The following is a 16,032-nucleotide window of genomic DNA, read 5'->3' on the forward strand; positions in this document are numbered from 1 at the left end:
GCCGTACCGGTACATCATGGGTCCCTAAGGGGTTAAAACATATAACTGCACCGCTGAACGGCTAATAAGCCCTTTTTTCCCACTAATACACCACAAAAATGCTTTAAAACATATAACTGCACTGCACAACGGCTAATGAGACATACAAATATTTCCAAGTAATACACCCTGTTAATGGCTGTATCACACAGCACTTGCACCCCAATAACAAGAAAGGTTTGCTGGAATTACAGAGGTTTCATCTATTGCAAACCTAAAAGCAGCAGTATAATGGCAATTTGGATCCCCAGTCAGTGCAGCAAGGTGTAATCGCTCCAATTACCCGGGTTGTACACTCCCCTATTGGACCCTGTTCTCCTTTTACAGTGTGTAATAATTTCTCCCTATCCTTTCCCTACACTTCTAATGATCTTTTCCTGAACTTCTATTCAGCCAAAAAAAAGTTTTAAAGTCTTTTCTACAACTTTCCCTAGTGCCTGTTGACGTCTCTCCCTGCACTAAGTACACTGGAAAATGGCTGAATCCAAGATGGGTGAGGCAATTTATAAGGCTGTGACATCACAGAGGCTGGCTAGCTGCTGATTGGCTGCATGCATGGCATTGTGGGTGATCCCTTTCATAAATCCTCCATGACGGCATACCATGAAATGACCCACCTCCATCCAGGTGGGGACAGGATGAATATATTTCACCCTCCTCCGGCTCCTCCTCCAGCCTAGAGAGTATTTTCCTTTTTTTTTCTTCATTCACACCAACACATACCTCCACCTATATACAACCCATACCTACAGTTGCAAGAAAAAGTATGTGAACCCTTTGGAATGATACGGATTTCTGCACAAATTGGTCATAAAATGTGATCTGATCTTCATCTAAGTCACAACAATAGACAATCACAGTCTGCTTAAACTAATAACACTCAAAGAATTAAATGTTACCATGCTTTTATTGAACACACCATGTAAACATTCACAGTGCAGGTGGAAAAAGTATGTGAACCCCTAGACTAATGACATCTCCGAGAGCTAATTGGAGTGAGGTGTCAACTCCAATGAGATTGGAGGTGTTGGTTACAGCTGCCCTGCCCTATAAAAAAAACACACACCAGTTCTGGGTTTGCTTTTCACAAGAAGCATTGCCTGATGTGAATGATGCCTCGCACAAAAGAGCTCTCAGATGACCTACGATTAAGAATTGTTGACTTGCATAAAGCTGGAAAGGGTTATAAAAGTATCTCCAAAAGCCTTGCTGTTCATCAGTCCATGGTAAGACAAATTGTCTATAAATGGAGAAAGTTCAGCACTGCTGCTACTCTCCCTAGGAGTGGCCGTCCTTTAAAGATAACTGCAAGAGCACAGCGCAGACTGCTCAATGAGGTGAAGAAAAATCCTAGAGTGTCAGCTAAAGACTTACAAAAGTCTCTGGCATATGCTAACATCCCTGTTAGCGAATCTACGATATGTAAAACACTAAACAAGAATGGATTACATGGGAGGATACCACAGAGGAAGCCACTGCTGTCCAAAAAAAACATTGCTGAACGTTTACAGTTTGCACAAGAGCACCTGGATGTTCCACAACAGTACTGGCAAAATATTCTGTGGACAGATGAAACCAAAGTTGAGTTGTTTGGAAGAAACACACAACACTATGTGTGGAGAAAAAGAGGCACAGCACACCAACATCAAAACCTCATCCCAACTGTGAAGTATGGTGGTGGGGGCATCATGGTTTGGGGCTGCTTTGCTGCTTCAGGGCCTGAACGGATTGCTATCATCGAAGGAAAAATGAATTCCCAAGTTTATCAAGACATTTTGCAGGAGATTTTAAGGCCATCTGTCCACCAGCTGAAGCTCAACAGAAGATGGGTGATGCAACAGGACAACGACCCAAAGCATAGAAGTAAATCAACAACAGAATGGGTTAAACAGAAGAAAATACGCCTTCTGGAGTGGCCCAGTCAGAGTCCTGACCTCAACCCGATTGAGATGCTGTGGCATGACCTCAAGAAAGCGATTCACACCAGACATCCCAAGAATATTGCTGAAGTGAAACAGTTCTGTAAAGAATGGTCAAGAATTACTCCTGACCGTTGTGCACGTCTGATCTGCAACTACAGGAAATGTTTGGTTAAACCAGTTATTAAATCCAAGGGTTCACATACTTTTTCCACCTGCACTGTGAATATTTACATGGTGTGTTCAATAAAAACATGGTAACATTTAGGGCTCTTTCACACTTGCGTTATTGTCTTCCGGCATAGAGTTCCGTCGTCGGGACTCTATGCCGGAAGAATACTGATCAGGATTATCCTAATGCATTCTGAATGGAGAGTAATCCGTTCAGGATGCATCAGGATGTCTTCAGTTCCGGTACGGAACGTTTTTTGGCCGGAGAAAATACCGCAGCATGCTGCGCTTTTTGCTCCGGCCAAAAATCCTGAAGACTTGCCGCAAGGCCGGATCCGGGATCAATGCCCATTGAAAGGCATTGATCCGGATCCGGCCTTAAGCTAAACGTCGTTTCGGCGCATTGCCGGACCCGACGTTTAGCTTTTTCTGAATAGTTACCATGGCTACCGGGACGCTAAAGTCCTGACAGCCATGGTAAGTGTAGCGGGGAGCAGGGGAGCAGCATACTTACCGTCCGTGCGGCTCCCCGGGCGCTCCAGAGTGACGTCAGGGCGCCCCAAGCGCATGGATCACGTGATCACATGGATCACGTCATCCATGCGCATGGGGCGCTCTGACGTCATTCTGGAGCGCCCCGGGAGCCGCACGGACTGTAAGTATACCGCTCCCCCGCTCCCCGCTCCTACTATGGCAACCAGGACTTTAATAGCGTCCTGGGTGCCATAGTAACACTGAAAGCATTTGGAAGACGGTTCCGTCTTCAAATGCTTTCAGTACACTTGCGTTGTTACGGATCCGGCAGGCACCTCCGGCAACGGAAGTGCATGCCGGATCCCAACAACGCAAGTGTGAAAGAGGCCTTAATTCTTTGTGTGTTATTAGTTGAACCAGACTCAGATTGTCTATTGTTGTGACTTAGATGAAGATCAGATCACCTTTTATGACCAATTTGTGCAGAAATCTATATCATTCCAAAGGGTTCACATACTTTTTTTTTTGGCCTATAGGATTCAGATATCGCCATCTTTATCCATCTGGACAATGAATTCTTTGTGGCCTTGTGACCTTTATGTGCCCCACTGAATTGTACAAACAAGTAATCTGATTTTCTGAAAGGCTTTGTGGTTTCTAGATAGAACAAAATAGCCCTAAGCACATCCAGTCTGTGAAACTTCTCTTCCCCTTCTGTTTTTGGATCTGAACAAAATGATGGAATAATAAATTTCCTCCTGTCTGTGGAAATTGGATACGACTTTAGGAAGAAAGGAATTATCCAATCTAAAAACAATCCTGTCCGGGAACACTATACAGAATGGTTCCACTATTTTTAGAGCTTGGATCTCGCTTACTCTACGTGCTGAGGTAATTGCTACCAAAAATAGGGTCTTTAGTGAAATATACTTCAGCAAGGCTTCTGAAAGGGGTTCAAAGGAGGGAATTGTCAAACCTGATAGAACTAAATTAAGATCCCAGGGAGGAACTGTAGGTCTTAAGAAGGATCTTAACCTACCTGTCCCTTTCAAAAAACGGATAACCCTTGGGTGGTCCGCAATTTATTTTTATCAAACACCGAACTTAATGCTGATATACAGTCAGGTCCATAAATATTGGGACATCGACACAATTCTAACATTTTGGGCTCTATACACCACCACAATGGATTTGAAATGAAACAAACAAGATGTGCTTTAACTGCAGACTGTCAGCTTTAATTTGAGGGTGAACGGTGTAGGAATTACAACAGTTTGCATATGTGCCTCCCACTTGTTAAGGGACCAAAAGTAATGGGACAATTTGCTTCTCAGCTGTTCCATGGCCAGGTGTGTGTTATTCCCTCATTATCCCAATTAAAATGAGCAGTTAAAAGGTCCAGAGTTCATTTCAAGTGTGCTATTTGCATTTGGAATCTGTTGCTGTCAACTCTCAAGATGAGATCCAAAGAGCTGTCACAATCAGTGAAGCAAGCCATCATTAGGCTGAAAAAACAAAAACAAACCCATCACAGACATAGCAAAAACATTAGGCGTGGCCAAAACAACTGTTTGGAACATTCTTAAAAAGAAGGAACGCACCTGTGAGCTCAGCAACACCAAAAGATCCGGAAGACCACGAAAAACAACTATGGGGGGATGACCGAATAATTATTTCCCTGGTGAAGAAAACACCCTTCACAACAGTTGGCCAGATCAAGAACACTCTCCAGGATGTAGGTGTATGTGTGTCAAAGTCAACAATCAACGTCATCAGTGACGCATGGTGGTGGTAGTGTCATGGCGTGGGCATGTATGGCTGCCAATGGAACTGGTTCTCTTGTATTTATTGATGATGTGACTGCTGACAAAAGCAGCAGGATGAATTCTGGAGTGTTTCGGGCAATATTATCTGCTCATATTCAGCCAAATGCTTCAGAACTCATTGGATGGCACTTCACAGTGCAGATGGACAATGACCCAAAGCATACTGCAAAAGCAACTAAAGAGTTTTTTAAGGGAAAGAAGTGCAATGGCCAAGTGAATTACCTGACCTGAATTCGATTGAGCATGCATTTCACTTGTTGAAGACCAAACTGAAGGGAAAATGCCCCAAGAACCAGCAGGAACTGAAGACAGTTGCAGTAGAGGCCTGGCAGAGAATCACCAGGGATGAAACACAGCGTCTGGTGATGTCTATGCGTTCCAGACTTCAGACTGTAATTGACTGCAAAGAATTTGCAACCAAGTATTAAAAAGTGAAAGTTTGATTTATGATTATTATTCTGTTCCGTTACTTTTGATCCCTTAACAAGTGGGAGGCACATATGCAAACTGTTGTAATTCCTACACCGTTCACCTGATGTAAATACCCTCAAATTAAAGCTGACAGTCTGCAGTTAAAGCAAATCTTGTGTGTTTCATTTCAAATCCATTGTGGTGGTGTATAGAGCCAAAAATGTTAGAATTGTGTCGATGTCTCAATATTTATGGACCTGACTGTATGTACTCTCAAGGTATTCAGACGCAGCCCTTTCTCAAATCCTGTTTGCAAGAATCCCAAAATTGCTTGAATGGAAAATTTCTGAGAAGAGTTCTCCGATTGAGTACACCAACTACAGAACCTTCTCCAGACTTTAGAGTAAATCTTGGAAGTAACCTCTTTCCTGCTAGCCGCCATGGTGTCAATTATGGCGTCCGATAAGCCCTTGGACTTCAATGTCACCCTTTCAGGTTCCAAGCCGCCAGATGTAACCTTTCCACTTTGGGATGATAGACTGGACCCTGCGACAACAGATCTTGTCTCCAGGGAAGAATCCATGGGATCTGAACTGACAGGAGCTTCAGAAGAGGGAACCACGGCTTTTTCGGCCACAGAAGGGTTATTAAAATCACATGGGCCTTGTCTAGATGGATCTTTTTTAGCACCCTGGGAGCTAGCTGAAGAAGAGGAAAGGCATATTCCAACTGAAAGTCGCACTTTTGCGACAGCGCGTCTACTCCTATGTTCCCGTCGAAGGGGTTTAGGGAAAATAGTTTTTTTAGTTTTTTCTGCTGAGGCAAACGGATCCACCTGGGGAGTACCCCATAAATCTGTAATCTGGAGAAAAACTGGATGTACAAAAAGGCCATATGGCTGTGAATGGTACTTTATAGATTATATGGACGCGCGTGTGTCCATATGCCTTTGCATACGTAGTTCTAAGTTGCATGATTAGGTGGTGGTGGTTACTCTGAAGGTCCATCGCTTAATTTAGCAAAAAGGGGACATGGAAAAATTGTAATATCCCAGGAGTAACGTGAGTTACTTGTTATATTAATGATAGATTAGATTGGCGAAGTGATCTGAAAGGGTCTGAGTTTGTAAAAGTGGTTAGGGTACAGGAGAGTTTTCTCCCTGGCTAAGAGCAGAGCGCGCTGATTGGATGCGCTCCGTGCCAGGGAGAAGAATGACACGCCCGGGAGAACTTTTGAAGGCCCGCCCAGTTGAGCCGAATGGCTCATTCGCATACAAGGCGGCAAATATTCCGGGGGGCAGCGCGGACAAACGGGGGCACTGATTGAAAAATTAATGACTGAATAAGCAATACCGGGGGCATGTAAGTAAGGCTATATCTTTAGTTTAACTTTCATTTTCAGGTGAAAGGTCCTCTTTAATGAGGAAGCGGCAGCCTCCCAGGTCTTCTTCAGACATGAATCTGCTTGTCCATGTCCTCAAAGGGAAGGGCATTTGCCCCCTTGACCAATTTTGATAGAGATACATCTACTTTAGGGCAGGACGTTAACAAGGCCTCATCTCATAGTTTTTGGAATAAATAATTTCCTATCCGGAGTCTTCCATTCCCTTTTTATTAACTCCTGCATGTTTTTGTGGACTGGAAAAACTCTCTTTTTCTTTTGTTCTAATCCACTTAACATTTGATCTTGGACCTTTTCTCTGACCTTTTCGTCTGAGTGATCCATGGTCTTCCTGACAGCTTTGATTAACTCCTTTGTATCCTCAGAGGATAAGGGAAAGCTTTAAAATTCCAAATCAAATCCAGAGGAATCAGAAGAGTCAAGACCCTCTGAATCTGAGGACGATTCTGTTTTGAGGTAGATTTACCAGGGATAGGCATAGGATTTTCAGATAGGGCAGCCCGCTGTCACGGATGATGTTGCAGATAGCTGAAACTTATAAATAAACATCCGACTGGCTTGATCCCAAACTAAGGAGCATATGGGTGAGCCCTATAAAACCCTAAGAGCTCTCCCTGACTGCTATGCCCATGCAAGGGTCTGAATGGTAGACGATTGCATGCCCACGAACCTAAGACTGTGTGACACCTGAAGACCCTATAATAGTGAGGGGACACGACCACCGGCTCCCTGCACTTAATACGGACGGAGTCAGGGTCACCTAAAATCAAGCCAGCAGGGAAACACAAATAAAGAAAAAGACTTATCTTAGCAAACAGCAGCAGCAGCCTCCAGCAGTGAACACCTCATCCAGGAAGTAGTATAAACCGCAAAGTGAGGCAGTATGGGAGGGAATATAAAGGGAGACAATTAGTCTAAATAGGTGACACCTGGGAGAAGAAAAGGAGATGACAAAGTGAAACCAAAACAAAAAACGTCATGCAAGAGGTAGAGAAGAACGTCTGCCAGACCTTCTCACAGAACTGGCGGTGACACCCGCATCTCTTTCCTGATTACGTCCCTTAGTTCCTCTCTAATAGAAGGAACCAGATCCTTCGCCATATTAGTAGTACAATTTTTGCAGAGTTTTTTTTACTATATGTATCGGGTAATTTTACCGAACATATAACACACCTCTTAATTTTAGGACTAGACTTAGCTCTCTGAGCCCCATCCTTATCACTCTACATGCATAGAGGAAGAGAGGGAGACAGAGATACAAGGGGGTTAGCATAAGTAAAAATATAAATCATTCCCCCAAGAGACTTTTAGTAACTTACAATAGTAGGCCCCTGAGAGGTCTCAATTTGATTTGTACCAGGCTCTGACATGTTTGGCCACTTTACCTCTGACCCCTTTAAATACTTTTACCTGCAGACCTCAGATCAGAGGGCGACATCCGCCTTGATCCTGCACGCCAATTTTAGCTCCGCCTCCTTATCGTGCATTCTACAGACCGGAAGGACATAATAACAATGACTACAAATCACACTTATCCTGACCAGTGACTCCTCAATAGATGCCAGTGGGCTAAAGGACCTTTGATTATGTCATGTGATCAGTCACATGTGTAGTTTGTCTAAATCCCATGCGTAGTAGGGACCTTGTGACATCCACAGGGTCACATGACATTACAAGCCTCACTCACCAACTCAGCGTGCGATTCACCCTAATTGGGGTTATTTATTATATTACTAATCTGTATTACCAGAGCGCACTGGATGAAGATATTACCCTGCTGCTACAAGCTCACGTAAATTTAGCATGTCACACTCTGTGCTGCTGCCTGAGGAGTTAAATGACCTGTGGTGACGTCAGAATCACGTGATCAGTCAGCTGTGTGGGAAGAGTCAGGTTCCAGGCTGTGCTGCCCAGGAGTAAAGGACCTGTGATGATGTCATGACTATATGATCAGTCAACTTCCATTCGCTCATCTCTAGTTGTGACCAAACAAATGCATAGTTCATGCATAGTTTTTATTTATTTATTTTCTTACGGTGTTCACCAAAATACGTACGTTTTTATTTCCTGAGAGCCATAATTTTAAAAATAATTTTTTTTTCAACTGATGGTCTTGTGTGAGGGCTAGTTTTTGGTGAGATGAGGTGACGTTTTCATTGGTACCATTTTAAGGTACATAAGACTTTTTGATCACTTGGTTTTACGATTTTTGGGAGGGGCAAGGTAACCTGTTCTGGCATTGTGTTTTATTTTACAGCATTCACCTGAGGAAGCAGATTGTGTTGGGCTGGGCCTCAAAGACTTCTGTACATTGCAGGTCTGGAGGCCTTTGTAAGGCTTCCAGGTGCCATGACAACCATCAGCATCCAGCAATCTCATTGTGGGGAGCCGATAGAGTTAGAGGTAGCTCCCTTCCTCTGTATACCCCTTAGATTCTGCGATCAGCATTGACAGCGGCATCTAAAGGGTTAATCTAAGGGGCCATCTAAGGTCTCTTTCACAAGAGTGATAAGGATTGTGTCAGGATCTGTTTAGGAAAAAACGTATTGAATTTGCATACAAAACTATCAGTTTTGTCTGCGATTGCGTTCAGTGTGTGCATTTTTTTTCAGTCCTGAATGGTTGTGTTTTTCACACATATGAAAAAAGCCTGAAGAATGAAGATCTACATCCCCTAGCAACCACCAGTGAAAAACGCACCCAGATGCCTTCCATTTTTCACACAAGCCCCATTCACTTCTGTGGAGCCAGAGCTGCGTGAAAAAAGCACAATATAGAACATGCTGCCATTTTTCCTGAACACAGAAATGATGCATGAAAAATGAAGCATCGCACCCAGACGTAAATCTTGCGGTGAAAGAGACCTAAGGGGTTAATTCAGCTGATACTTCAGGAGCCCAATCATAATAAAATGTAAGATTGCAACACTGAATAGCGGCTCAATGTTACTGCAAAAATGGGAAAAAATTGGTGCTGTAGCTTATTGGCTTAATGCAATAGATAAGTGTATAAAGAATAAAGCTGGCACTCTCACACACCTGGTACACATATTTATTAAAACATTAGCTCACAATTACTGATAGATTAGATGAAAAAGGTATGAAATATATAGTTATTGCTTCCAAACCCCCTCATTTTATTAATTATCATGGGGCCCCCGCTGTAAAATAAAAAAAAACTGATGAAAAGGAAAAAAATGATGTCAAAAAATATATTTAAAAAAAAATATATAAAAAATATAGTTAAAAATGAATATAAATATAAACATCAATTAAAAAAGGTAGTCCACTTAGCTTATATAGTTTTCAATATTCATATTCATCCGTAGGCATATTTTTATTTTACTGCCACATATGTAGATTTATATAGTAGCACCAACAAGGTCTATGTATTTGATGGCACAGTTATTCAATAAATATTAATAGAACACGACTTGCCTTCAATAGTAATGATAGGCATTTGATTATATCATGCATTCCTTTATCATCTTGTCTTCAGTAATTCTGACCTACTGTTTTAATAAATACAATATTTCGATATAACACGTACCAGGTTTGAGAGTGCAAGCCTTATTATTTATACACATAATAAAATGTAATCAATAAAAAAGTAAAATACAAAAAAAAAACAACAGTAACAATCTGGTACAAGATAACAAAGTATCATGCGGCACTCACCGAAGTAGAACCTATGTAAATCGTTATTCTTCCTTCTTCCAGGACAATAATGAGTGGGGTGCAGGGGCGGACAGCCTGTTGCAGATGATTAGCGGCTACGGCCGTTTCGCGCGTACTATCGCGCTTCTTCTGGCCGCTATGAACGTCATCGCGCAATATTGCACTTTATAGAAGCGACGCCCCACAGCCGTAGCGCTCACTATAAAGCCTCTGTTCACATTCAGTATACAGGGTGGGCCATTTATATGGATACACCTTAGGCCTCCTGCACACGACCGTTGTGTGCACCCGTGGCCGTTGTGCCGTTTTCCGTTTTTTTTCGCGGACCCATTGACTTTCAATGGGTCCTTGGAAAAATCGGAAAATGCACCGTTTTGCAGCCGCATCCGTGATCCGTGTTTCCTGGCTGTGAAAAAAATATGACCTGTCCTATTTTTTTCACGGCCAACGGTTCACGGACCCATTCAAGTCAATGGGTCCGTGAAAGAACACGGATGCACACAAGATTGGCATCCATGTCCGTGATCCGTGGCCGTAGGTTAGTTTTTATACAGACGGATCCGAAGATCCGTCTGCATAAAAGCTTTTTCAAAGCTGAGTTTTCACTTCGTGAAAACTCAGAACCGACAGTATATTCTAACACAGAAGCGTTCCCATGGTGATGGGGACGCTTCTAGTTAGAATACACTACAAACTGTGTACAAGACTCCCCCCTGCTGCACCTGAAGGGGTTAATTGTGCTGATCACGGCCCCCTGTAAGAGATCAGGGCTGCCAGGCAGCAGGGGGCAGACCCTCCCCCCCCTCCCCAGTTTGAATATCATTGGTGGCCAGTGCGGCCCACCCCTCTATTGTAATAATAGGTTGGTGGCCAGTGCGGCCCCCCCCCCTCTATTGTAATAATTCGTTGGTGGCACAGTGTGCGCCCCCCCCTCCCTCCCTCTATTGTAATAATTCGTTGGTGGCACAGTGTGCGCCCCCCATCGCCCCCCCCTCCCTCTATAGCATTAACAACATTGGTGGCCAGTGTGCGGCCTCCCATCTCCCCCCCCCCCCCCATCACTCTATTGTAATAATTCGTTGGTGGCACAGTGTGCGCCCCCCATCCCTCTATAGCATTAACAACATTGGTGGCCAGTGTGCGGCCTCCCATCTCCCCCCCCCCCCCCATCATTGGTGGCAGCGGAGTTCCGTTCGGAGTCCCAGTTTAATCGCTGGGGCTCCGATCGGTAACCATGGCAACCAGGACGCTACTACAGTCCTGGTTGCCATGGTTACTTAGCAATAGTACAATAGTAGAAGATTCATACTTACCGGCTGCTGCGATGTTCGTGTCCGGCCGGGAGCTCCACCTACTGGTAAGTGTCATTCAACTGGCCCACGACGACCAATCCACTTTCCAGGAAACTGTTCATCTAGCTGGCATGTTCCCTGAGTTTTTCCAGCAAGATGGTGCACCACCACATTATGGGTGTCAGGTCCGAGCATTCCTAGATGAACAGTTTCCTGGAAAGTGGATTGGTCATCGTGGGCCAGTTGATTGGCCCCCAAGGTCTCCCGATCTGACCCCCTTAGACTTTTATCTTTGGGGTCATCTGAAGGCAATTGTCTATGCTGTGAAGATACGAGATGTGCAGCACCTGAAACTACAGATACTGGAAGCCTGTGCTAGCATTTCTCCTGCGGTGTTGCTATCAGTGTGTGAAGAGTGGGAGAAGAGGGTTGCATTGACAATCCAACACAATGGGCAGCACATTGAACACATTTTATAAGTGGTCAGAAACTTGTAAATAACTCATGAAAGAATAAAGTTACGTTAAAAACAAGCACACCATTGTTTTTCTTGTGAAATTCCCAATAAGTTTGACGTGTCACATGACCCTCTTCCTATTGAAAAAACAAAAGTTGGATTCAAAATGGCCAACTTCAAAATGGCCGCCATGGTCACCACCCATCTTGAAAAGTTTCCCCCCTCACATATACTAATGTGCCACAAACAGGAAGTTAATATCACCAACCATTCCCATTTTATTAAGGTGTATCCATATAAATGGCCCACCCTGTAGTGTTTTATACTATTGGTATAGCGCTAGCAACAAAATATATATAATCCATGCATTCTAAGTTTTAATCTATTAGCCAATAATGTCTTTTGTTAGCACTATACCATTTGTTATAATTTTATAAGTTGAAGGGGTTTTCCATGTCTTTAATACTGATGGACCTATCCTCAGGACAGGGCATCAGTATCTGATCGTGGGGGTCCAGACACCTGGCACACCCACCGAGCTGCTATTTAGTAAGGCAGCGGTGTTCACAGTACTGCCGCTGCCTTCTCTCAGCTTTTCCTAGGACCTCACATTCATCGGTCACATGGCCTGGGAGCAGCCCAGTCAGATTGAAGTGAATGATACCAAGCACAGCCGCGATACTATGCACAGCGTTGTGCTTGGTGAACAGGGAGAAGGCCATGGTGCTCACAGGAGCGCCCATACCTTCTCAAACAGCTGATCGGCGGGGGTCCTGAGTGTTGGTTCCCCACTGATCAGATACTGATGACCCATCCAGAGGATAGGTCATCCATATTAAAGTCTCTGAAAACCCTTTTAATAAGAATAGCTGTGCAGACCCCAGCGTCACCCCATCCACTGTGTGCTATCTGCAATCAGTGTGATTTTAGGTAGGTTTATTGGATACTTCCGCTTCAAAACGATATGTCATACATTTATATTCTGGCACTCTTAAAAACTTTCCATGGAAAGTCTTTTTTCACGTGTCTGTGCACTGCATGTAATACACATCAATATTACATATCTTACATCCCTGCATTACAGTATACAGACATACACTGTATGTATACGCAGAATATGTACTGTACACCCATACATAAACATATCTACAGATATTATACACAACCCAGTACTATGAATACACATTTTATATATATATATATATATATATATATATATATATATATATATATACACACACACACACCACACATAATATAACAGTTACAAGGATATAATAACAATGACTACAAATCACACTTATCCTGACCAGTGACTCCTCAATAGATGCCAGTGGGCTAAAGGACCTTTGATTATGTCATGTGATCAGTCACATGTGTAGTTTGTCTAAATCCCATGCGTAGTAGGGACCTTGTGACATCCACAGGGTCACATGACATTACAAGCCTCACTCACCAACTCAGCGTGCGATTCACCATAATTGGGGTTATTTATGATATTACTAATCTGTATTACCAGAGCGCACTGGATGTAGCTATTACCCTGCTGCTACAAGCTCACGTGAATTTAGCATGTCTCACTCTGTGCTGCTGCCTGAGGAGTTAAATGACCTGTGGTGACGTCAGAATCACGTGATCAGTCAGCTGTGTGGGAAGAGTCAGGTTCCAGGCTGTGCTGCCCAGGAGTAAAGGACCTGTGATGATGTCATGACTATATGATCAGTCACAGCTGTGGGGGAGGTGGGAGGAGTCAAGCTCAGGGCTATGTTGCTGTGGGTTGTATGTAGTCCTCTTATGTGACAGGATCCTCATGAGGAGGTTATGAGAAGGCTCCATGAGCCTAGTGCTGCCTGCTGTAATGCGCTCTGCAGTGCATGTTACATATTGGGTGTTATATTCACAGGTTTGTTGCAGGGATCAATGTAGATTCTGTGGGGGAAAAAACCTTTCAGATGCATGGACCAGATTTTCCATTACATCTCCCATGGCAGCGCCACAAGGAGGTTGACCCATGACCTCTGTGGTGGCAGGGATAGAAGAAGGTTAAAACAACCTGCTGCCAGTGTTTGGTTTCCCATCGCTACAGAGGTTGGGGCAGATAGAGCTCCCCTGTTTTCTCTCCCAGGGTGATGTCATCGGCAGCTTCCCTTGCAGGGGTCTCTGGGTTCAACTACCTACCAGTGGTTTATTCTAAAGCTAGGCTATGGGACTCAGTAACCCTCGTCCATGTCGAGAGGGGGCATTTGGTCATGTGGGGGCTTCAGGCCTTCGATACAGCTTCCCAGATGCCTAGTCCTCAACAGCAATAATCTTGGACCTGGCTGGAAATTGGCTGTGATGACCTTCACCTCCTCTATGTAGGATGATGGATGTCAGCTGTGGTCCTGGCTTCCGCACTTTTGTGGAGTTTCCATAAGTCAGATCAGAAGGCACACAGGAACTGCCACCAGACGCCGACACTTCTTGCTTCTTCTCTGCGGGTCTGCTATGTTGAATATACTGATATAGGGGCTGTAGTGAAGCGCCATGTCTCTTCCTCAGTTGGATGGCCAAGCTGGAGCACTCTCTCCTGAGGATAGGCTAACAGTATCAAAATCTTAGAAAACGTGAGGAGATTAATATCCCCCTTGGCATCGATTAAGGCAGGTTAGATCCAGGATGGACATATATGAGGTACAGAAGCATCATACTGTCCAGGATTAAATGTTTGGGGGTCTTTGAGTAAAAAGATCCATAATACTCTCTATAAATGAAAACATCTGTGACATAGTCCTTGATAAGTGGCTAGATTTGGGAAAAAAGGTGTTTCAAAAAAATTCAAAAATGTCAGCATTATCATGAGTGATAATGCTGTGTGCCTCTGCCTGACCTTTCTGTAAGGCCTCATGCACACAACCGTTGTGTGTTTTGCGGTCCGCGGATCCGCAAAACACGGATGGCGTCCGTGTGCATTCCGCAATTTGCAGAATGGCACAGACAGCCTTTAATATTACTGCCTATTCTTGTCCGCAAAGCACCGACAAGAATAGGACATGTTATATTCTTTTTGCAGACCACAGAACGGAGCAACGGATGCGGACAGCACACGGAGTGCTGACCGCATCTTTTGCGGCCCCATTGAAGTGAAGTTTTGGTGGCTCGGATGCAGACCAAAACAACGACCGTGTGCATGAAGCCTAAAAGAATCATGCTGAAAGCTTTATGTCAGAAAGGTCAGGTAGAACCACACAGCATTATCAATCATGATAAGGCTCCATTCACACATCCGCAATTCCGTACCGTACCGCACTCATTGGTGGCCAGTGCGGCCCCCCCTCCCTCCCCTGTATTTAACTCATTGGTGGCCAGTGCGGCCGGCCCCCCCCTCCCTCCCTTGTATTTAACACATTGGTGGCCAGTGCGGCCGCCCCCCCCTCCCTCCCTTGTATTTAACACATTGGTGGCCAGTGCGGCCCCCCTCCCTCCCCTGTATTTAACTCATTGGTGGCCAGTGCGGCCGCCCCCCCCTCCCTCCCTTGTATTTAACACATTGGTGGACAGTGCGGCCGGCCCCCTCCCTAATTAAAATGACCGACCCCCCATCATTGGTGGCAGCGGAGAGTTCCGATCGGAGTCCCAGTTTAATTGCTGGGGCTCCGATCGGTTACCATGGCAGCCAAGACGCTACTGCAGTCCTGGCTGCCATGGTTACTTAGCAATTTTAGAAGCATTATACTTACCTGCGATGTCTGTGACCGGTCGGGCGCTCCTCCTACTGGTAAGTGAAAGGTCTGTGCGGCGCATTGCTTATAGCACAGACCTTTCACTTACCAGTAGAAGGAGCGCCCGGCTGGTCACATACATCGCAGGTAAGTATAATGCTTCTAAAATTGCTAAGTAACCATGGCAGCCAGGACTGCAGTAGCGTCCTGCTTGCCATGCTTACCGATCGGAGTCCCAGCGATTAAACTGGGACTCCGATCGGAACTCTCCGCTGCCACCAATGATGGGGGGGTCGGTTATTTTAATTAGGGGGGGGGGCAGGCCGGACTGGCCACCAATGTGTTAAATACAAGGGAGGGAGGGAGGGGGGGCTAGCCACACTGGCCACCAATGTGTTAAATACAAGGGAGGGAGGGATGGGGGGCAGGCCGGACTGGCCACCAATGTGTTAAATACAAGGGAGGGAGGGGGGGCTGGCCACACTGGCCACCAATGTGTTAAATACAAGGGAGGGAGGGATGGGGGGCCAGCCGCACTGGCCACCAATGTGTTAAATACAAGGGAGGGAGGGGGGCCCAGCCGCACTGGCCACCAATGAGTTAAATACAGGGGAGGGAGGGGGGCCGCACTGGCCACCAATGAGTTAAATACAGGGGAGGGAGG

At 44.9% G+C, this 16,032-nt stretch overlaps 1 protein-coding gene across 5 annotated transcripts in view; it reads right to left on the reverse strand.

Annotated features, from left to right (window-relative positions):
* The window catches only part of LOC121003392 (gastrula zinc finger protein XlCGF26.1-like), a 41,918-nt gene extending 33,822 nt beyond the window's left edge, over positions 1 to 8,096 (reverse strand). For 2 of the 5 annotated variants that reach the window (XM_040435219.1, XM_040435215.1), the window contains exon 1: positions 7,783 to 7,816. The gene's annotated coding sequence lies outside the window, so the exon portion shown is untranslated. Of the gene's footprint in view, positions 1 to 7,782; positions 7,817 to 7,928; positions 8,055 to 8,083 lie in introns of those variants that run through there. The other 3 variants (XM_040435216.1, XM_040435217.1, XM_040435218.1) reach the window with 3 other exon arrangements.
* Between the last annotated feature and the right edge of the window lie 7,936 nt (positions 8,097 to 16,032).

Source organism: Bufo bufo, chromosome 6 (assembly GCF_905171765.1).
Source record: "Bufo bufo chromosome 6, aBufBuf1.1, whole genome shotgun sequence".
Taxonomy (NCBI): Eukaryota; Metazoa; Chordata; class Amphibia; order Anura; family Bufonidae; genus Bufo; species Bufo bufo.